Genomic DNA, 23,114 nt, shown 5'->3' on the forward strand with positions numbered 1-23,114 from the left:
TACTTTGCAAGAATACAAAGGCGAAGTATTTCATGTACCATATTCATTTATGGGGTAAATACTTATTTACAGCCCTATCCATGTGAAGAAAGAATAGCTGGAAAGGTTTTTCAGGACTGAAACAATACTACTATAGGCCAGATTTTAATTTCTACAACACCCATAAAAATCCAAATAGTGCACTTGAAATCAGCAGCCTCATTTCAATTACATTGCCCCTATTTTATTATTGCTGTCTTACTTGAATTTAAGATTTAGTTCAGTGTATAGTTTAATTATATGTCTGGAATCCTTTAAATCACATTAAATCTTAGAGGAGATATAACAATTAATGTATATTTGCACAAATGTATGGTGCAAATATGTAGACAGTGGAGGCCTGAACCTGCACAAATGCAGGTATGTGCTTAGCTGAGTGTTCCTGAGAAACTCCATGGATGTTCAGCTGGATTAACCAGGGACACAAGAATAAATTGCTTTTATTTCGCAGTTACAAGGCCTTCACTAAAAACAGTTCTTTGCAATCAAATATACAGAATGAAAATCCCAGATGACCGAAACAGAATGAAAAATCTAACCTCATGCTTGTGTCTATTTGATAAGTACTATGTTAGAAAGAAGCCAAAATGGATCAGATGTCAGCAGCTGTCTTTCCAGGGAGACACTGACTCTAGACTGAGTTCTTTTAAAGCTGATTTAAATAAGTTTAGAGGCTATTTAATCTTTTATGAATATAGAGCCTGTACCTTTTCAGTACAGCAGTCTGCAGTATAAACAGACCCTCAGATTGTCTCAGATGTGCTGCTTTTCTATAAGCAATGAAGTAGGAATTCAAACCTGCTCATGACTGCTAACTATGAGAGGTAAATTCTTACAAAATTACTATTTACAGAAAAGACTTGGGTCTAAGGCTCAGTGAGGTAATAGCAATGCAGTCTGAGATAGTCACCTATCAAAGGAGTAGTTTTCAATGCACTGTGGTCATCGGTAAAAATACTCTTTTTAGGCATACACAGTTTAAGGGATTTATATAAAATTTACAAAATTTTTACGAATGCAAGTAGCAGAAATACAGAAACTTTAAAAGTTCTTGAAGGTAACGCTTGTTTTGCACCTGCACCACAAAAACAAAGCCATTTTGAAGAGGAGGAATGTATACAGACAAATTACATAGCAAGTGTGTGACTTTACTCAAACTCATGTAGCACTAGACTAGCAGGGCTTAATATCAGCATAATAAAACCATTACTTGTCTTTGTATTTCACACACCACCATGGTTTCCTCTGTATAGGGCACACAAATTAAAATATATGGCTCAGAAAATATCAGAACAGATCTTCTGAATCTGAAAATTTACCTTTTAATCTGAGAGAGGCAACAAATGAAAAACATTCCTAGTCAAAGCTGATCCTGCTGATTTATGTAGACCACCCTGAGCACAGTGCACGATGGAGACCACCAAAGTCACTTGGTTACGGTTAAACTACAGTGAGTCACAGTCCTGCATCCCTCTGCGTCTCTCTTCTGTTTAGTCTCTTCTCAGCAGAGAGACTGCCATTAATGACCCCCCTGCCTGCTGGAGCTGTTTTGTTGCACTCCAACATTGTACTGCGTGAGCACATTCCAGACTGGAAAAGTAAACACATTAAAAAGTGCCATAGCTCTCTCATCACCTCCTCAGCATCAGGATTTTTTATCTTTTATTCTCAGGGATGACCATGTTGAGGGATGGATTTTATACTTTGATCTGAAGAAGCTGGGATTCCCAGAAGAGCTCATCTCTTTGAGGATGGAGACACATTGGGGGTGAGTGGTCAGGAAAGCTCTGTCTTCCATAGTCCTAACTTCAGTTTTTATCTTTGACTCTAGAGAGCTCAGCAGACTGGAGATCTCTTGGGAGGTCACCCATAGTAGCTTAGGCTAATCTGATGAATGGCTTTGAAGTTGAGGAGTAATACCTTAAATATAACCAGATATTCAATGAGGAGTCAGGCAGGCATAATTGTAGCTTGTCTTTTTAAGTCAGATTCTAAATTTTAAGTAGCTGGAACTATTCAGGAAACCTTTTTGTTGGCAAAGCTGCTGTAACATCCAAGCTTTCAATGAATTTGCCCTTTTTTACTAGGGCTGGATGTAGCCCAAAGCATGCCAGTTTTTTCTCCTGAGATTTGAATTCTAGATCTGAATCAACCTGTGGGGCCCCACTCATCTGCATTCTCTCCCTATCACCTGGTAGGCTCTGTTCTAATTGTGGCAAAATTGTGTCACCATGCACCTGAACCTTGAAAAAAAAAGACACTTAAAAATGAATCAATAAAATGATGAAAATAAAATGCAACATGTTTTCTGCATGTAAGATGCGTTTCAGAGAGTGATAAAAATGCCTTACACAATAAAAAGCAGACCCAAATTCAGGCTTTAGCACTTTAAACCCCTGTGCTGAAAAGCCCTCTGTCCCTATTGCTGGCTCTTAACTAGCTGTCAGCTGACTGAAATTAGTCAATCTCATTATTTTGTGTGATCTTCTTTATGGGAAATGTGACAACAGTCCCTGTAACTGGACATGAGGAACTACACTTAACATTACTGTAGATATATATATGTATAATAAAATATGATTTTTGGTTTTTTGCCTGATTTATCCTGGTGCCTCACTTATTCAGCAGTTTAAATCAAGGTGAACTCTGCTAAAGTTGGCAGAGTTAAAGCAGTGTAAAACAGATGTACATGAATGGGAGGAATTTTGTGCCCAGTCTAGAACATGCTAAACTAACATTTATGTGCTATTCTGCCAGAAGAACACTTCTGGCTCCTAAGTGCTGAGGTATTTGAAGTCTTACTGCAAATCTGCAGAGCAAGATCTGGCTTACATGTAATCAAAGAGTGGAAATGGATATTGAATACAGAAGCAGCAGTATGCAAGAGGAAAAGGAACGGAGGGAGCCGGTATGACAGTTCCTCAAGGCAGCCATGACCATCTTGGGTGTTTCTGGTTAGAGCTGTGTTTTAGTGTATCATTATTTTAAATCAGCATATTTTATGTATTAGACTAGGAAAAAGCTGAAAAACCCCTCTGTGTCCTGCAGAGGGATCTTAAAAGATGAAGAACAAAATACTCACGAATCTAAGCTGAGAAGAAGGATTATTAGGAGATGCAGGAAGTTGATATTGTCTGTCAAATTACAGCACTATGGACATTTCAGGATGTTTTTGAAATCACTACAGTCATAGAAAAATGAAAGAGTAGCTGGAGAATCTTGATAGTGCTGGATCAGCTCTGTATTGATGCAACTGAATTTTTGAAAAAAATATAAATTCTGTAATTATATTTGGTCCATAGATCATTAATTGAAAGCTGTCAGCAGGAAAAGTGTTTCCTTTGCCAGTGACATTCCCTTCTTCTAGCCAAAAGAAGATTTTTAAAAAAAAAAATGTCTAAGTCCACCATCAAGGACACAGAATTAAAAACAACTTATTCTATCATTCTCAAAGCAATGCCAGTGTTGTTAAACAAAGCATTTCACAAGACATTGCATAATTATTATAGTCTATCATTAAGCATTTTTGCACTAAAGGTATAAGATGGCATAAAATAACAAAATTCCATGGAAGCATTGAAACTTGAATGACAGATACTGAGAGCTGAAATGATATATTTACTTTCCAAATTGCATATTGCTTAAGTAAATCAGATTCATTCTCAAGGACCAAGTCCCACTCAGAGAGAAGAGTCTGAATTTTTTATTTTTTCACAAAGAAACAAATGGCATAACTAAAGAAACAAACAGCATAGCTGAGAAAATTAGTTATGTCTTCTAAATAGAATTCACTAGAGATATACTGCTCTTGAATTTCAGAGGGAGCACTTTCAGAGGAATTGGTTTCATAAAGGTGAAAGATTGGATGTAATGAGTGGCACTAGCAAACTTCAGGAGATCATGCTTTTTTATGACATATTAGTATTCAAAAGATAAAGAACACCTGTGGAACCCCTCAAATACAGTGGCATGTGCTAGTCAATCTTTCTGAAAAGTATATGCCCAGCAGTGCAGCAAGACAAATGATTTTTAATAGTTCCTTTGGATGGAAATGTCAAAAGATTATTCCACATAATGTAGTTCTAAAACTTCGCTTAAAAATAGGCACGTAATAAGTTCAGGGCTTTATGTAGCTTACAATTTGGCCAAGTCATTGTACTCTGAGAAAATGAATGACAGTTTTATTCTAGTTCAATATCAGTGCTTTTCTAGTTGCATCAAAAGGAAGAGATTCTTTTAATTTGAAAGAAATTTCCAAAGAATAATCTTAAGTATGACATGAAGTTAAAGGAAGTATGGTGGTTAATTGTTCAGTGTTCCAAAGTTAGTAAAACTGCAAAACTTCTTTCTTTGCATGTGGTGTTCAGGCCCATGGTTTGTGAGCTTCACAGCTGACAGAGTTATGGGGCACAGCCATCTTAACCATTAATGCATCCTCACCCACTTCAGCACCAAATTCAATCTTTTAGCAATAAAGCAGCATTTGCTGAAGTTCTATTGCTCGACTTGCTATGAGCACCACCATTTTATTACTGTTTTCTCTTTTGAACATTGTTCATTATTTGTTCATCATTATCTGTGTTTATAAACATCACATTGTGCTCTTGTTCTTCTTCCCCATGTACAGATTTGTTGTTTTCTTTTTCAGTACCTCTATTATGCCCTTCAGAGGGGTTGTGTGAGCACACCTTTGATGGCAATCTTCTTGCCATGGGAGTCTTGAATCCACTGCTTGTGCCCCTGACTTTGGTCTCCTACTTGTACACAGGAAAAGCAGTCATACTGTTTCCACTCTTCAAATTCTAAACTGCTATGATGTGCAAGGCACAAAAGCTGTATGATGGCTCTGCTTTCCTGGCTGGATTCTCAGCACTGTGTTTGCAATAACTCTGCTGTCACTGGGCATATCTAGGGGCACTGTGGCTGAGTGCTGAGGGCTGTGATAGCCTGTAATGGTGGTCCTGTGCAGCCTCTCTGGGGTGTTTCCCTGCCCAACCCATGGCTCAGGTCACGATTTCAGACTCCCCAGGGCCCCTCATCCTGTCCCCAGTGACCCTGCAGCGTTGCCAGCCTCCAGCTCCCACAGCCAGTCCCCAGGGCTGCCCGACACAGGGGCTGGGGCTGTCCTGGTGCCCCCCAGCCTGCCCTGCTCCCTGGCTGCCTGTGGGACACACCCTGGTTGTGAGGTCTGTCCCTGCCTCCCTGGGGCATTCCCAGCTGCTCCCAGCTCCTGGAGACAGCTGACCTGCACACCCACAGTGATTTGGGCTTCAGGTCCTAAAGGAAAGCACAGTTTAATCACCAAACTCTCCTTCCTTCTTTCCAAGCTTTGAGGTGTGCCAGGAATGCACAAAGGGCCAAGGAATGTATGTTACTGAACAGCAGAAAATGCCACTGGTGAAGGTGGGTTTGCAGCAAAATGAATGAGAACTGAAGGAAATAACAGAAGTGCCTGACATCTTCAAGTCTCAGGTCTGAAGACAGGGCTGTGACAGTGGGCACCCCTGCTTTGGCACTGCCTGTCTCCCTGCCACAGCTCTCTGGAGGAGGTCAGAAGGTCTTAAAGGGCTTTCTCTCCTTGACTCTAAAGCTATTTTTTCCTGAATGTATTTTATGTATGTGTGTTTCGCATGAATGTGTCCACTGCCTATTCTGTTCTCTTGTCTCCAGGAGAAAAATAACATGCCAAAGTAGAAAACAATAGACAGATGAAAATTCTATCTACTTCTGTCCCTCTGTGGATCTCTGGACAGGACAGCTAATGTGACAAGGTATCTGGAAAAGTAACAAACAGCAGCATTCCTCTCTGACTCCCAGCTGTGCTGCAACCTTGCTATGGAGTAGATGGGAGAGAATCTGCATTCCCAAAGGCAGACCAATAGTATTGATAGAGCATTTTGTTCCTTGCCACTCTTGTTTTGCACAGAGAAGCCAGGCTGTAGATGTAGCCAGGAAGCAGCAGCCAAAAGGGAAAGAGCATAATCTCCCAGTATGGACAATGAAACATTGCTGATAAATAAAACCCACCATGATACCTGTCCCCAGCACTAAAACAGCTAATAATGAACGAGCAAAGAAGAAGCAAATTTGAGCATGTATTGAAATTCTGTGGAACACCACAATGAAATTATTCTTCCAGGATCCAATTCCACTTTTGAAAGCAGTCAGACCCCATTTTCAAACAAGGACTATAACATTTCCTTGATCACAAAAATCCATTCTTATTCTTCTATTTTTTTTTAATCAAAGCTTGAATAGCCCATATATTTTACCCAAAACCAGGGTTAAGCCTTTGAGCAATTATTTTCATTAGCAGATGATGTCATCTCATCAGTAGGTATTTGTTGAGCATCAACAAAGTGAATAGTTTACAAAAGCTTCACTTCTTAGTTTAAATGAAAGTGTAGAACTGAGGGCTTTTCTTTTTTCTCCCACAGCATTGGCAATACTTTCAAACGTCTGTTTAATCCATTCTGTCAGCAGTCTCATGAGCTGATGCCTCTGCTTTAGGTTTGTGTTGATTCTTTGGCCAAGCCTTAAAGCTTTGTGGTTTTTGATACAGCACTGAAAGAGAAGCTTTGATGCTTGTGAATGTTGACTGCATGAAGTAAACAATGTGAGGCGGGTTTAAATATCCTCATTTTTTATTAAGCCTTCCACTCACATAAAACTGAAGGTAAAGAAAAGTCACATGAAAAGGAAATAATATCCTATAAAGTCAAAATATACTTAATGTTTCTAATGTTCATATCTCACATCCAGAGTCTGTTTCCATGCCATGGGTATAGTTATCCTGATGCTCATACCTCACCATTTCTAAAAAATAAAATAATTCTGTGGCAGTCAGTCTGCTAATCTGAGGATACACTTTCACCTTTTATTGCAAAAAGATAGATGTTGGAAAAGGTGAATATTTAGTTTATTGAGTGGGAATGAAAAACACTAATAATGGATAAATCAAGAAAGAGATCAAAATTAAGTTTGGAGACTTAGTATTTTAGGAAGTCTCAGTGTCCCTCAGCATCACAAAAGGTGTATTTTTGACGCATGGTTTGCATGTGGAAATCACTGTCAGAAAAACATAACTGAAGAGAGATTCAAAGTGGGATGGAGCATTTGGGGAGGAAGAAAACTATTATGACATACAATGACAAATATGTTTTAAAAAAACCCTCATGAGAAACCTTATGCTTCACAATTTTTTATGTTCTGGCTGCTGGGGTCCAATAAATACCTGGCAGAAACTCTGAACCAAGGACAGCATCAACAGCAAAAAATCATCATGAACAAATTTTGGCTAACTTCTCTGGCAAGTACAAGGCAAACAGAGAAGTCCTAATTTTTGTGATAGGGAATAAAAGACAGAAGCAATTAAAGATTGTCATCCTTCATAAAAAAGTGTCTTAGAGGGAGGAAAAGTAGGACGTGTTTAAAAAAAAGTGGGCACAGATTTAACCCTAATAATAGGAAAGGAGTCACATGTATTCTCTATCATGGTTTGAGATGATGACAGTGACAACTCTTGTGCCTCCCCAAATGAAGGGAATAGAAATGATATTTTAAATACCTTTTTTAAAATTTCTGTTCTTTAATTTTTATTTACTTCCTTTTTCTTCAGCTGAAAGGTAAGGGGATATTAGGAGGAGTGAAGTACAAAAAATAATTTCTTCATACATCACTCTAGCTTTGCTTTGGGGTACATAGGAGAAAATGATGGTTTTCTTGTGATGGACCATTTCTTTTCTTCCACATCTCTCAGCTGAAATTTTAACTAACATTCTCTGCAGCTGATGGTTCTGCTCTGACACATCTTTCTATTTCCACAGGCCTTTCTCAACAGTCCAAGGGGTTAATAGAAATCTGTTAAATGCCTTTAAAATACATTTCACATGTTGTTGTGGCTGTTTCCTGGTGTGAATCTCTTATTATTATACTGAGCCTTTTAGACATCAGCTGCTCCCCTTGCACTGAGCATTTGTAATCCCTCTGATTTGTCTGTGTCCCTGGCACAGCAGTTAGATTACTGAAGCTTGGGGTTTTGTCGTGTTTTATACATGACTTACAAATTCCAAAAGTTAAATATTGCAGCTGGACCAAAATGGGTCTGATCTTTCTTTTGCTGGTGGCCATTCCCTGCAGAACCAGGAGACTCAAGAAGGAAGAAGACACTGTGGGTTTGCAGAGCTGGCATCCAGAGCTGGTTGCTCAACAGAGGAGGATCACGAAAAAAGTTTTTCTTGTTTTATTTTAATTCCAGTTCTTTTTTCCACTTTATTTGCTCGAGGATGCGTTTCCTTCCCGGCACAACTACTCTTGCTCGCCCTCTGACGGCGCTCGGCTGCGCTGCACAGCAGTGCCCGGTTTACAGCCCGAGCGGACTTTTCCATCGGAGAGCCGACATGTGCTTCGTATTGCTGGTCATTCCCATGGAAAATAACACACGCACCGCAGGATTACATTTGCACTTGACTCACATCTTAAAACATATTCTGAAATTCTTTTTCTGGCTTACGCCTCCTGGCTCAGATAAAGCCTGGCTTTGCCTGACCTTTTAATGCATGGGCTGAAGTTTGTGGAAAACACAAGGATTGTTTCACTTTGGTGGATGCTTAGGAGAAAAAGTCCCAGACCTGTAGGATGAAAGGATACTTAGGATGTACAGAAGGGACAAGATGTGGCGAATTAAGAGTAAGAAAAACAATATCTATCATGTGGAACGTTCAAAGGGTTTTTCCACAGCTTCCTGGACATCTCTATATTGCCCTGTTTCTGCATTGAAGATATTAGACATGATTTGATCCACGGCCCACTGTAGTTTCCATACCTTCATTGTACTTGGAAAAATTAGGTTTGAAAGCTTTTAAGTTCTTTGTACTCAAGTCTCAGCTTACAAATGAGGTCAAGAAGAAACCTTTGAGAGCAGGATTTAGAGTGATTCTGTTTATTTGTTTTAAATCAGGAAATTACAGTAAAGCAGTGATATTAAGGGGAAAGATAAATAAAAGGGAAGACTTCTGAATCATAGTCAATGCAGTAGGAAAGGGTCCCAGGTCTGTCAGAGCACATCCCACCACGGAAAAGCCAGGTGACATTATGGTCCGGGCATCTGAGATACTCTGCTCCAGATGATCACAACACAAAAGGTTTAACAAGCCGAGTACTTTATTATTATGTATTTCCATTGCTTTATTAATATTTTTCTAGATAATTAAGGCTGCATCTTTGGCTTCTGTGTTATCGTGAGAGAGAAAAGAAATACCAATTTCTACAGATTTTTTAATCAAGCCCTCGATCTGAATTAATTATTCTGTTTCATTGTAGCTCCAGAAAAGCTTCTACTAACTTCTTTGAGGGAAAGACACAGTGTAGAGATATATAAATACTGTACACTCAGAGACTAAAACTCTACTTACTAAATTTAGTGTTTCATTTATGCATTGATTCAGACATCTCAGTTATGTTCAGGAAGTCGTAACATTTACTTCCCTCAATATAGCAAGGTACTGTTTTTCTTATGGAGTTAGTGTTGCATAAACAAACAGCTCAAAAGCAAGGGCAAAAAGCCTATGTATTTTAATAGATCTTTATTCATCTTTAAATTGTACTGCTAAGCTTTGCAAATGCAAAAGGCAATCTTACAAATAGGACATCCTGAGAAACAGTTATGTTAACTCGGTGCCCCCAGAAATCTTCATTGCTAGACACCTTATTATTAGTTGATACCACTGTGCCCAGTGAAATGAATGTTGTGGCTCATTATCTAGTTCCTGAAGCATCTTTGATATACAGAAAAACACCCATATGTGGCAAATACATGGGTAATGTAAGTAAATTTGATCATAGTGATTTTTCTGTTGTTTCCACCTCTGTTTGCAGAACATCAAGATCTTGAGGACAAAATGAGGTGTTTTGTCCTTGACCTTAGTGGGGAAAAGATCTCACCTGGAGCCTTTCACTCCTAGGGCATCTAAAGGAGTCTGTGCGTGAGCCTAAGCTTCTGAGGCCACTGTTAAGACTGTTTTTCTGCTCCTTATGTTTTCTCTGGCTTTTGCAGAGAAAGTTCATGCACTCTTTCCTGCTTTTCTGTATTAGGACAAGATTTTCTTTGCTTGTACTTTGCTCAAGAAAAAATGCTTAATTTTCTACCAGGGCAAAGGTCAATGTCGTCTGTCTTCTCCAATATTCCCAGAAGATTTGTGCTTTCATAAGCTTACTGGTCCTGGTTATTCAAAGCATTTTTCTGGTCTCAGTGTACCAGTTTTAACAAGTTTTCCAGGGTGTATTCGGTTGAGTAGGCAAGTTGCATATAATGCAACTTTTCCTCTATAGATATCACACCACTTCCTCTGATGCTTCCTACTTTCACTGTCACATTTTCTGACTTTTAAAATACAGAGGTAAGAGTTTAAAGCAGTAATTTATTGTTCCACTTGCAAGGAGCAGAGCAAAACAAAACATTTCACCAGAGCCATGTTACTTTTAAGTTCTGTGTGTCTGAACCTATTAAATGAACCACGTTTGGCATTGAGGATGCACAGGAATTACAGAGCAATCCTCTTGTCCTGGCAGACCTGGAATAAATAGAGTTTTGTAGTGAGGAAGGGAATTGTGTGTTCCTGGATCTGACATGGGGTGGGAAGGGATTCAACAAACTTTTCTGATGGCCAGGGTATGCCAGGTGGCCCAGCGACCACTGCACTTCACTCCTGACTAACAGGGCATTTTGGTCTCTATTGGTTCCTTGGTTGAAGTGCTGTCTTTGTGTGCAAGTCTGAACAAATTGAACAGGAAACCTGAGTCTCTGTGCCTTTCACATACAACCCCAGCCTCTCTACATCTCGCTGGTGCTACTGTCTTTCCAAAAAACATATGGACTCTCTTGCTCTCCAGGGCAACTTGTGATCAGGGACAAAACAACATGTCAAATGTGGCTTTCCAAATTTAGCTGAAGGCACTCCCACTCATTTCCACCATTTGTTTTGGTGCTCGTGTCCCTGTGACCAAGGTCACCTCCCAGTAACTGTCCCCTCCCATTCATGCCTGAGCCATTGCCTAGCCCATGTTCACTCAAAAAAAACGAAAAAAAGAAGCAGTACTTGAGCAAGCCAACCTTATTTGGGGCCTCAAAGGAGCACTTACAACTTTGTGATAATTTGGATAGCCAACTGTGGGATGACAGTAGAAGAGAACATGTCATATGTAGTCAATTTTAAGTGTTTGTGGGAGCAGAAGGCACATTCTTTCATTAACTTTGACTTTATAAATGAAGAATTGATAAAAAAATATTTTGACATGCATTAGGTGATTCAATTAAAGTCTGACAGGAACATTCTCTATTCTATGTTAGAGTAATGAAAACAGCATTTTTATTTGAAATTTCTGATAAAGATGTGAAGGTACTGTTCTGAGGTGTTTTTTCCCTAAAAGTCTTATTTTTGAAAAAAATTACTAAAATAAAAGTCTATCTTCTACTTCAAATCCACTGAGGTTAAAATAGATTAGTGTTCACTTAGTTCTCATTGTATACCAAAGAGCTGAACACATTCTCTCTCAAACAGCAGGGGAAAAGTGAAAAAACACAATTTAATTACAGCATTAGTGTTAAACCCAAACTAGTTAGGAATGAATAAGTATTTCTTTTGAAATTCTCTGGGTTCAGAGATTTATAACTTGGTGATAAGATTCTCCTCGGGTAGAATCCTACTGCACAAACACAGCTTGGAAACAAAAGATAGATATTTTTCAGAAACTGAGATGTAATAACAGCTAAAACAGCAAACAAGAATCATAATAATTTTATTGAAGTTTCATGAATTCATATCCATTTTGTTATCAGAACAGGAATTTTAATTTCTCTACAGGCTTTCTGTGGCACTCAGCATTGACTCAGCTGCTGAAAATTGCATTGCTTCACTGAAGGCGGTAGACCAATAGTGTTTAAGCTGCAAATTTAACACAGACTTGCAGAGGTATCCAACTCCCAGATCCTCAAGTGGCTTCTGAAAATCCCAGATGTTGTAATAACCTACTGATGATGTGGCCTTCGCATTTTGTCAATCAAGTACTCATTCTTGAAGAATCTGCAGTGTGGAATTTCTCTAAAAGAAACTTCAGTTATTTTCAGATTTTGTTTGTTTGTTTTGTTTGTTTGTTTTTCCCCCCGGGGCAGGGAGGACAACCTTACCTAGTATATCCTTGTTGCTGAGGAGACCTACCAGCTCAGGAGGGAATGGAGCATGTATTACACTTCCTCAGGAGGAGCTCTGGCCAGCCAAGCAATGCTTTTTGAGGTAGTGTCTTTCTTTAAAAGCCAGATCCCGAAACAACATTTAGACAGAAGAGCACCTAAATAGGCTCTGAAATAGATGGGTCACTATTAAGACTTATGTATACAAATAAATTTAACATAACAGCAATACATGTGCTATTTTTAAATGATAGGTCTGCCCATTCTTCAAAGCTTGCAAATATTGGCGCAGTTTCCAAACTTTCAATTTTGACTTATGCACCAGGAAAAACCAATGCTTTGAAAAGTGGTAGGATCCTTCATTTGAGACATTATGGTTCTCCTGTATAGGAGAGACATTTTTCAGCAGTTCCAATGTACTGTTACTCTATGCCACTTTTGCATTCCCTAGCTAAATAAATAAATAAATAACCTGGAATAAATGGAAGACATTTCAGCTCCCTGAACTCCTCTAGTTGAGCTGAAGTGCAGAGAAATAAAGATTAGATCAGATTCTTATTTTAAGAGTTATTACCATTTTAAATAGTAACATCAGCATAGTTCATCAGGAGCTAATCTTGGCTCTGGCAACTGTGGAGTCAGCCTAAAGAAACAAATCAAGGACTGTTCCCTTCAACATCTCAGTCCCTTCTTTATCTAGAAGGGCAGAAAGAGAAAGTGTAACCCATCACATCAATAAATTCTACAATCTCCTTCTTCTCCAGGTAATTTTTGTGTAAATCTTTGCAAAAGGGGAGGAGGGTAGGAGAGAGCAGTGACCAAACAAGGGTCCCTCCTTTTGGGGTCCTGGAGGAGACTGGAAACCCTGCAAAGAGCTATTAAGAGGTTTCTTTCCTTCCTTGGAGGGTTGAGTGGGAGGGATGACACCCGCTCCGCTGTGAGATAGACTAGACTTGTCATTCCCTAACAAGTCTATTTAGGCTTGTCAGAAGTTGATGAGTTAATTATGGCTCATTAGACGTAGAGGAGTCTATATTTAAGCTCATTTGGGGTTGGTATGGGAAAGTTAATAATATAGGTGGAAGTAGAGGAAACTGTTAAGGCTGCAGAGAATCCTTCTAAACTCTGTAAGATTTCCAGATAATCCCTGAAGCAGAGTGGGAAGGCAAAAGAAGGCAAACTTTCAGTAGAAAATTGGAAAAGAATGGTGTCACTTCCTCAATTCCCCTCTTTCCAGAATTTAAATGAGAAATAGTCTAGAAAAAAGGTATAAAAAGCATACAACTAAGGCCATCCTCAGAAAATTATGCCAATTCTGTTTGGATACCCTTCAGGCTGCTGGAAAATTAGCAGGTTCTCTCAGAAACACTGTCATTTTTACAACTCTACCCAACTACATTAAAAATTTTCCCATTCAAAATATCAATATTCTGTGTCAGAAAAGCCTGACACAAATAATGCTTCTAGCATTATTGTATAACTTCAGAAACTTTTCATTTTATTGGGACATAGTACAGAGCCAGTATTTTTGTGTTTTACTTATAAAAGGGGTTTTGCTGAGTTTGGCCTTTTATGGTCTTCCATTTTCTACAGGAAAAAAACTTTCTCCTTTGTAATTTCCATACCAGGCAAGTTGTCTATTAAGGCAGCCACATAACTGATCTTGTGTTATTCTCTGAATGTTCAACATGTCTGCACTGCAAGTTTCCAATCCTTTCTGAGAGCCGTGGTCGTTGGGTTTTTAACATCCATCCTCCTAAATGCTCACTAAACAGTAGTATTCAATAAGTATTATCAAAATGAACCAAAACAAAGACTAAAAAGTCATCTTACTAAGCAGCAGCCGACCACACTGTTTCTGAGTTGGGTGTAGTTGCTGAAACAGGTGAATGCATTCAAGTAGTCAGGATGAGGATTGTGTTGATTCTGTGATTTCAGATTCCCTGTGCACCAAACCTGTGGTGCCCACTGCACCTCTCCAGGCTCCTCTGTGTGACACCCAGAAGCTGCACATGGTTCAGTTTTACCTTATTTTACAGCATGACTTCATATGATGTTACATCAACTGCACAAATGACAAAATCTGGAAAATTTAAAGTAAGAACGTGGCCTTAATTTGCACAATATTCTGTTCCCTTCCCAGGGTGTGTGAGTGTTGACTTCTGAGTAATTTTTATTTCAAGATGAATAATTTCAACAGATATATTTTATCACTAGATTCTTGAGCGAGGTAACACATCCTATAAGTACAAAATATGTCTAGACATTTGTGCTTCTGCTTTCTCCTGAGCACTGCACATTTAGGTTTTTTTATTTTTTTACCATCTCTGGTTGTTTTGATAAATGCTATACTACTGTATTTGATGTGTATGTCCTCAGATTCATTTAAACTAGTGTAAGTCTATACGCATAAAAGCCACTGTGTCAGGGTTATCAAATCATTCCTGGTGGAATTGTTTTTCTTAATGCACAGGTTAAGAGAGTGCAATGTAGATGACTGTTCTTGCTTGCAACTTTAACCCTTTAAAAAGTGTATTAATTTAAAGCTATAAAAGCAAGATTCAGAGGTTTATAGAGAATTACATTGTAGAGAATTAGTCATATTTCATGTTTTTATGCTGTTTGTTATTTTTGGTTTTTTTACATACTTATTCACATTTTCTTAAAAATAAGTGAGGAAGATTTAAGTTTGAGTTTGTTCACAAAATCAACCATTGTGCTGCAATATCATAGGAATTTTAATAAACATCTCAAGCGAATGACTGAGTTTCCTCTGCCAGCTTGCAGGAAACACAAAAAGAGATCAAATCATATCCCTACAACTATGAAAATGTGCAGTTTTTTATTAAGCGTGATTGGTGTACATAACAAAGTATCCATACATTCAGGGCTTATCTCCTGTTACTTTCTTATAAATCAATAATGTTGCAAATAGTTTTCCTAAATGCACATATTAAACTAAAATAAAAATGCATACCAAAATATGGATAATTTTCAAAAACCGAGGATTTTTAATGCTAAAGCATTCAGCAATGTATTTAATTTAATCATGTATTTCTCACTCTTCCCGCTTTTATTATTAAATTGATATGCAAGTAAATTAATAGTGAAATTGGTGGCTTTCTAATCTATTTCTGAATTTTGAGAGAAGGGTTTTCTTAATTTATTATGTTGTGGATATTCTGAAATCTGGTATATGTATAAATTATCTAATAAGGAGCTCAATATTTTGAAGATGTCTTACAATATGAAAAATGGCCATCTTTTGAAATTATGAGATGTATTATCACAATGCCAGACTCTAATCTGCTACCAATTTGTGTCAGCTTTCTGCATTCAAAAAGGACACAAATCCTCTCTAAAAGTAGGAATCAGCTGAAGGTTTGTCTTGGCTTCATGAGCCCACTGCAATTAGGCAGCATGTGAATGTGTGCCATATGCATTTATTGCTCTTCTAAGCATGTGTTACTTTGATGTGTTAGGTTAGAAATCTAACTCTTTTTCTTGGGCAGCCTTCCTCCTGGGTCTTTATACTGCTAGGCAGTTGAGTCCAGACTTTGAAACACAGCCTAATTTAGAGGCGGATGCTGCAGCTGCTGCTGTCATTTCAGCTGATTTTTTTCCCCTTTGATGTCAGCTTAGAGTCTCGCTGGCTGCATCGGTCCCGCAGCCACCACGATTTGCCGAATGGGCACCACAGAATTTTAAAGGTCTCTTTGCCTTTAAATCTAATCTGGGGAGCTTGAGTCTCTCACAATCCACTGTTGGCTTAGTGAAATGTTGAGTTCTCACAGAATATGTTCTTCTTGATCTGGAGGAGACACAGTTTTGAGTTTTGTTTAATGTCTGATTAAATTCTGATTATACAAGAAGAGGGATTTTTTTTCGGCAGAAGGAGGATGGGATGCCTTGCTTATTCCTCCCTGTCCTTTGCATTAGCAGCTGTGCACTAGCAAATAAACTTTTGCCCCTGATAGTTGCCCTCTTCCTTTTCAAGACTTTATATTGGCGGTATTTATTGCCTTCTCCATAATTTATTTCTGCAATGGTAGTATGTGCAAAGACATTCCACCTCAATTCTTCCTGTTCTTGGACCATCCTTGGCTCTCCTTTCTGCTCTCTCTTTCTGTGGCTGACATGAATTCAAGGAGTGCAGGAGCTTTGACCCTTTCCAAGGCCTTTGCAGAACAATTTCTCTCAGTGAGGTTCCCTTGCTCTGGCCAAACCCTGCCTTCAGATGCTCATGCATTTTCCGATTGATTCCAATGAGACTCACATCCTTCTGGGGCCCCTCCTTGGCTTTTAATCTTTACCTTTAAAAATATAGACAGATAGTAGTTGTCTAACCCTTTTTAATAACTGAGGTCCTTGGTTCCTTTACTGTTTTAGCTGCTTTTTCTGTATTGAAATGATGTTCCATATCACTCCACAAAAAGAGAGCAAAGCCCTATCCAGATACACTCATTTAAGACATTAATTCTATGGCTTTATTTCCTGCTTTTACTTCTGTTGTAGCTACTTTTCTCTATACAAATTACATTTTCTCAAAGATGCAATGAAGCATATTATTCTTTCCTGTACTTTCCTTGTTATTGCTGTATTTTGTCAAAACAACATTTTGGGTAAACTATTTTTGGCGAGTTTTTTTATTCTTGCAACGATGGGAGTGGTATTTTTTTCAGGTTTGATACTATCAGCAAATATAAAAGACACAATGGGCTAGAATGAAGAAATTTTGAGAGAGGTTTAAAATTTAGTAAAATGAAAGAATTGAATGTCTGAATTCTGAAATTTCAAGGATTTTTAATGAGATTACCAAGTGATAGTAAGCAAAGGCAATAAAAATCACAGTGATTTTCAATAAGTATAATTTTTACAGAAGTAAATTTACTTATTTGAATTTGCTCAATTTTTACCAAAGTGAATTTACTCACTATTGATATTGATAGTACTGGACATTATTTAAAAATATTAAAAAATTCTCCTGATTTGACATCATATAATTACAGCTATGAAAGAATTTATGCATACAAATTGTTATGTTAAACTCTGGGAACTAAACCTTTGTTTAGGAGCTTTTCAGGCTTCATCCTTAGATTGCTGACTCTGTTTTTAATGTGGGTTTGACAGTAGAGCAGGGGTTTGGGAACGTTTTCTTTGTAGTGACAGAAGCTTCTTGCTGCTCAGTCTGTTGAAGAGAGAATCATGTGGAAGTCAAGATATCCTCCATCAAAACCTTAGAAAACATTTTTCAAAATTCGAGAAATGAAACAAAAAGTCTTCACTGCAGGTCAAAATAAATTTAGTCTGATTTAATTCTAAAAGAAATTTTAACTTCACAATCAGAAGGTTGTTTGTACTAACATTTGAGAAAAGAAAGACTCTGTATCATTCTTCTGGAAGAGCAACTGTATTATTAATTCCAATGCACTACCACAACGATGAAAAACTGAGCAGCTGATATGTACTGTAGTGATAAATGTGATATTGGAGGTCTGCAGGAATTGTGAGTGTGATGGTAGGTAAAATTTTCACTCTGTTGCAGAGTCTGCGGCAACAAGACAGGTGAGGAATAAAAACTTATGCTGAGATTGCTCAAGTTTCTTTTGTTACACTTTGCTTCAAAACAGCTGGTTGTTTCTGAGAAATTCTGTTTTCATAAAAGCCACCACAAAGCAGGAGGAAGGCTCTGGCACAGGGTGAGCGCTGTGAATTCTGAGGTATTTCAAATGGTGGTCTCCTTGACAGCCTGACTTGAGGAGGGGGCAAAGTTACATCACACTGCAGCAATACCCAAATCACAGCAGTGTGAGCCAGAAAATTGTGAAAGGGGATTCCTGTGCTGCTGCTGAAGCCTTGGCTCTGTGCAGACCCACAAAACTTGGTAGGCAACAGTGGCCTTTTTTGCAGGGTGTCAGGTACTGGAGAATATTTCCAGTGGTGGCTGTGCCACCAAGTAACCAAAAGGCAGAGAGAGTGTTCAGAGCAGAAAAGCATCCTTGCAATAGTGGTGTTAGCTCCAGCAAAACTAAACAATAAACAACCATTGATGCATGATAAGGAAAATTTATCAGAAAAATGGTAATAGGATTGTGTTTCTTGAGAATCTGCTGTTTCATTGACAATGAAATGCCTTAAAATAAATCTGGTTTCAGAATTTTTAGAGTCTAAGTACTTCTGGTTTAAAAATATACATGATGATTAAATATACATAACAATGAGTAGTAGTCAAGACAAAGTATACTGCTGGGAAAAAATCCAAATGTTCATATTTTGAAATACTATATGAAATTACTATGTTCTATTCTGCTGCATTCTCAGGCAAAATTGTCTGTATTTCATGAAACTGGAACATAAAAACCATCAAGAATTGGCTTCAGCAAGGTGTGCAATAATTTCCATTCTTGATGACGTCCCAGGAGCTACCCAGAGCCTTGAGAGATCAGCCCTAACGAGAAAGCATATGACCTTACCATATCAGGGCTTCAGAACAGTCAAAATCTAGTTTGACCTTCAACAGTAAACCAGGTCCCTCAGGCTAAATCCTAACAAGTCTTGCCTTCAAACCAAGGCAAAAGGCCAAAAATGCTTATCCAGGGAGCAGCAATAGAGTTGGAAAATGAGAGGTTCTTTTTTGTTTGGCAAACATCGTAGTTTGACCTCTGTGTTCTCACTGTGCCAAGCCATCTAATCTCCAGGAGGCAGTCCTTTTAAATCTGCCAAGTGCCAAGCTGGCTCCGTTCCTGTCAAGACCAGTGTGCACTGCCAGGCATGTGGATTAAGGTTTAGATGTGCAAGATGACAAACCTCTCTCCTAAGTCAGGATTTCAGTGAGTCACAACCAATGGGCTGATGCTCCAAGACCCTCTGGGCCAACGTGAATTGGACTCGCTCGCTGAGCACAAAGGCAGCAGGTTTTCAGTTCCCCAAGCTGGGTGTATGGAAGGATGCAGGGAAGGTATGGTCTGTACAACAAAAACAATGAAAGGAAGTATAACTAATGCTACATTGGCCAACAGTAAGTAAAAAATAAGAAAAAAATATTGTAATAACAGGAAATTACAATTTTTTTTGCATTCTGTTTTTTGTTAGCTTTGATTTGTTTTTAGACAAAGTCAGATTTTGAAGAACTGTTTGATAATATAAAAAGAATTAGAAAGTGATTTTAGAAAAGTTGAACTAAGAAGGAAAGATTATTTTTTAGTCAGAGATTCTTCAATCATTACTTCTGAAAAACTAGAAAATACATTGTAATTAATTAAAACCAATCTTTATAGCCAGTGATGGCAGAAAAATTACCTGGAACTCATTACAGACAGACACTGCTTTTTTCTGAACAATCTTTCTTTTCCTCTGGATCTTTTTTCCCCCCTTATATTGAGGTATTTAAATTTTCTATTTCACTTTGAAAATGGGTTTTCCCATGTATTAGCTTAAGAATAAGCTAATGAATAAACCTAAATATTAACCTGGGGAGGAAGAAAATAAATGGCAGCATTTCTTATTGTACAATGTTCTCAGGCACATACTGTTGGGGATGGTGCTGTGCTGGGCCAGGAATCGGACTCGATGATCCTTATGGGTCCCTTCCAACTCAGAACACTCTGGGATTGCTAACTTAAATATTTATTCTTGTGAAAAAAATCCTAAATTAAAAGTTGTAGATATTTTGTAGACAATTGAGGTATATAGTATTTTTCTCAATATTATTCTCCCTTGAGAGCTACCATTAAACTGTTAGGCAAGAATAAGAGTATCTCTTTGTTAAGAATAACAAGGTTTGCTTTGTCTTTACAGTGGTTGGGATGGGGCATCAAGTGTCTATTACTCATTTGGCTTCATTTACTTTTTACTAAGGTTGCCTTGAGTGTGGTTAATAAGCAGCAAGATCATCAGTCACTTCAAAGTGCTTTTGCATTCCATAGTTTGTTTTTTCTGCAGTGAGCAAATGGGAGGATGATCTGGTGGAAATCAGTTACATTATGACTCATCTTTTATGTGACCTCCTTGAGAGGCCTTTGGGTAGCACATGGGCTTTCCATACAATTCCATGTAATAGTTGGCTAATGAAATATCCTTTCCCACACTATTCCCTCGGCAATGCTGAAAAGTCATTAAAGGCTTTGTGTAAAGAAGGCTTCAAACCCAGAGAAGTAAAATTTCCTCTGATCAATGTTTTCTTTTTCATTTGAGTTACAGACAGGTTATTTTGTATCTAGACTGGTGTCTTCATGAGGAATAGCTGAAGTGACTTCGGATATGGTCTCGATATCATGAAGACTTTGCTTTCTACTTTCTACTTTCAATCAAAAAAATCTGAACGGCAAAATTAAAGCCAGACAACCAAATGGTATGGAACTTCTCCCTCCTTGCTGTTACATATCATATCTGCTTTCACTGACCCCAAAACTGCACAGCCTTTGTTTTTCACTGGTGGCAATTTTCTGTCTCTTAAGACTCTCACATTTAGGGTTTACTAACAAAAGAAGCAAGCCCATGGAAAAGAAGACAAAGTGTCCCGATCCTGGTAGGCAGAATTGCCAACATATCCCCTGAAAAGTGCAATTTATTCATAAAGATAACACTCTTTGATTTACTTTGGTCAATGAACATAGATTTGTCTGCTTCTTGAAAAGTATAAAAAGTACACCCTCCCTCTCTCACAAGGAGGACAAAAATATTTTTCCTCCCAGACTCACAAGATGCTGGATTTTCTTGAGAGTACTGACAACATTTCCTTGTCATTCTGACAAGATGCTATGTCCAACACTGCTTGTGTATCCCTTTCTGTTCCCACCTCTTCCCTGAAACACTAGTGGTGGTCCTGCTTCATGCTTCACAGATGTTTCTTCCACTCAACTCCTCAGTTGTTTTTCAAATGGCTTCTTACAGCAAATGATTCCATGTGTGTATGCTCCTTCCTTTCTGCTGACACCTTTTCTTTCTATAAAAACAATCTGCTGCTGTGTTTCAGATCTAGAGAGACACCATCCTATACCACAGATGCAGTTATTTTAGACTCTGGCATTGGTACACATGGTCAGCAGGCAATACCTCCCTCTTGTCTGTTCCTCATGACTAACAATGTTGATGTTTTGTTCTCTCAATCTTGTTTCCCTCTGTTACCCTTACACACTCTGCATTTTTTTTCCCTTTTCCTGTTACTCTGCTTTCTTTGTATTAGTAGCCCATATGGAACCTCTTCATCTCTCACTACAGCTTGGAGGAAGAAAACCTCACACACTGTTTTAGCCCAGTAACTACAAGCAACTTGTATGCCAACTTTTTCTTGTGCTCAGGAACTGAAAAAAAAATCAGCTTTACATTTTCTTTATACACACACACACAGGCAAAATTAAATTCACTTTCTACAGCTGCTCACAGTACTGGTTACTGACTGATTCTGAAGAGACATGCAGAGATCAGACGCTACCATTGAGTTGATTGCCTTTTTAGTTTGCATGTGATAAAAGTTGAGCTGAGATTGTCTAGTCATTTCCATTCTGAAAGGTATTCTCATTTGTGTACAATAGTCTATGCAATCAAAATTTTTCATATCAAGTCATGACTGACCAAAAGGAGACTGTGATCCAGCTTGCTTCAGCAATTTCTTGATATAAAGACAAATGAAAAAAAAACCCACAAAACATCTTGCTTCCTCCTTGTAACTGCATTATTTGGGACCAAATTTATTTGAAATTGCTCTAGTATAACTGAAGAAATCTGCACAGTATTTTGCTGAATAAACCCAAGGTTTTGCTAAAAAAATTATTGAACCAGTGCATACTACAGAATACATCACTGTCCACCTTTGTGCAGGTATGTACATTACAAACAGACATATAGATATACATATATCTCAAAGCTGTTTTATGAACATGGCAGAATTCACCTAGATAGTCCCTCTTCTATTTTAACTTCCTTTTATCTTTTATATGCAATAATATTTTAATGTTTCCTCCCAAAAAGTAGTGTAACATACAGACAGAACATTTCTAGGATTAGTAGTGGAAAATACTATGCTCTTTCATTCTACAAAAGAATTAAAACAGGTTGTCCACTTAGTTTGTCTTTATTTTCCTAAAAGTGCTAGGTATGTTCTGTGAGAAAATTGAGACAATCTTTGCTTTGTCACTTGAAGTGGATTTGGGTTTGGAAGTAGATCAATGACGGTCCATGACAATCATAACTATAAATGTAGGACAAATTTTGTTCTTTTCATATACATGTATCTCCACGGAGATGCATGTACACTGTCAACAATATTAACAAATTTGCATTTCTCCCCCCTCTTATTCTTTCTCCAGGAATATTTGGTTGAGCATATGTTCACAACAAAAGTGTTCTTCGACAATATTAATTTTTTAATATGAAGAATGGAAAAGATATTATATGATTTTCCTAAGTCACAGAAGGCAAAGATTCAGCGATAGGCAGAGACTGTGTTCAAATTTGTATTCTGCACTTCCAGCTCTATGGACAAAACCACGTGACTTGGCAATATTAACTTGGTAGTATTATTTAAGATTCATGTAGTATGAATCATAAATAATAGTATTTATTTAAGATTCATGTCTATCAGCTGATAGATGTGTGATTCTGAGCAGATAAAAGCTACAGTTGAGAGCACATTAGGAATGGGATAGAAGCTGCAGGAATCATTTTTTCTTAGCCTAAATTTAGGGAATTCTAAATATCGCGGAATGTTTAGATATTTATATGGGTCAACCATATAAAGAAAAGTGTGTTTCTGCTTTTAGTGGATGAGAGGGAGTGACACGTTGTTGATAGCTGAATCAACACTTTCATTGCTCCCTTTCTTCTTTCAAGTGTAGCATGAGCGTTTCTTACACCATGCTGGGAAGATGTCCAGATGTAGGAGAAATGT

General features: G+C 38.0%; 1 long non-coding RNA gene across 1 annotated transcript in view; it reads left to right on the top strand.

Moving 5' to 3' along the window:
- Window positions 1-1,716: 1,716 nt before the first annotated feature.
- LOC109145547 overlaps window positions 1,717-23,114 on the top strand; it is a 39,915-nt gene continuing 18,517 nt past the window's right edge. The window contains exon 1 of the long non-coding RNA XR_002046965.2: window positions 1,717-1,807. This is a non-coding gene — a long non-coding RNA (uncharacterized LOC109145547). The remainder of the gene's footprint in view (window positions 1,808-23,114) is intronic.

The sequence above is a fragment of the Corvus cornix genome, chromosome 9 (genome assembly GCF_000738735.6).
Source record: "Corvus cornix cornix isolate S_Up_H32 chromosome 9, ASM73873v5, whole genome shotgun sequence".
Taxonomy (NCBI): domain Eukaryota; kingdom Metazoa; phylum Chordata; class Aves; order Passeriformes; family Corvidae; genus Corvus; species Corvus cornix.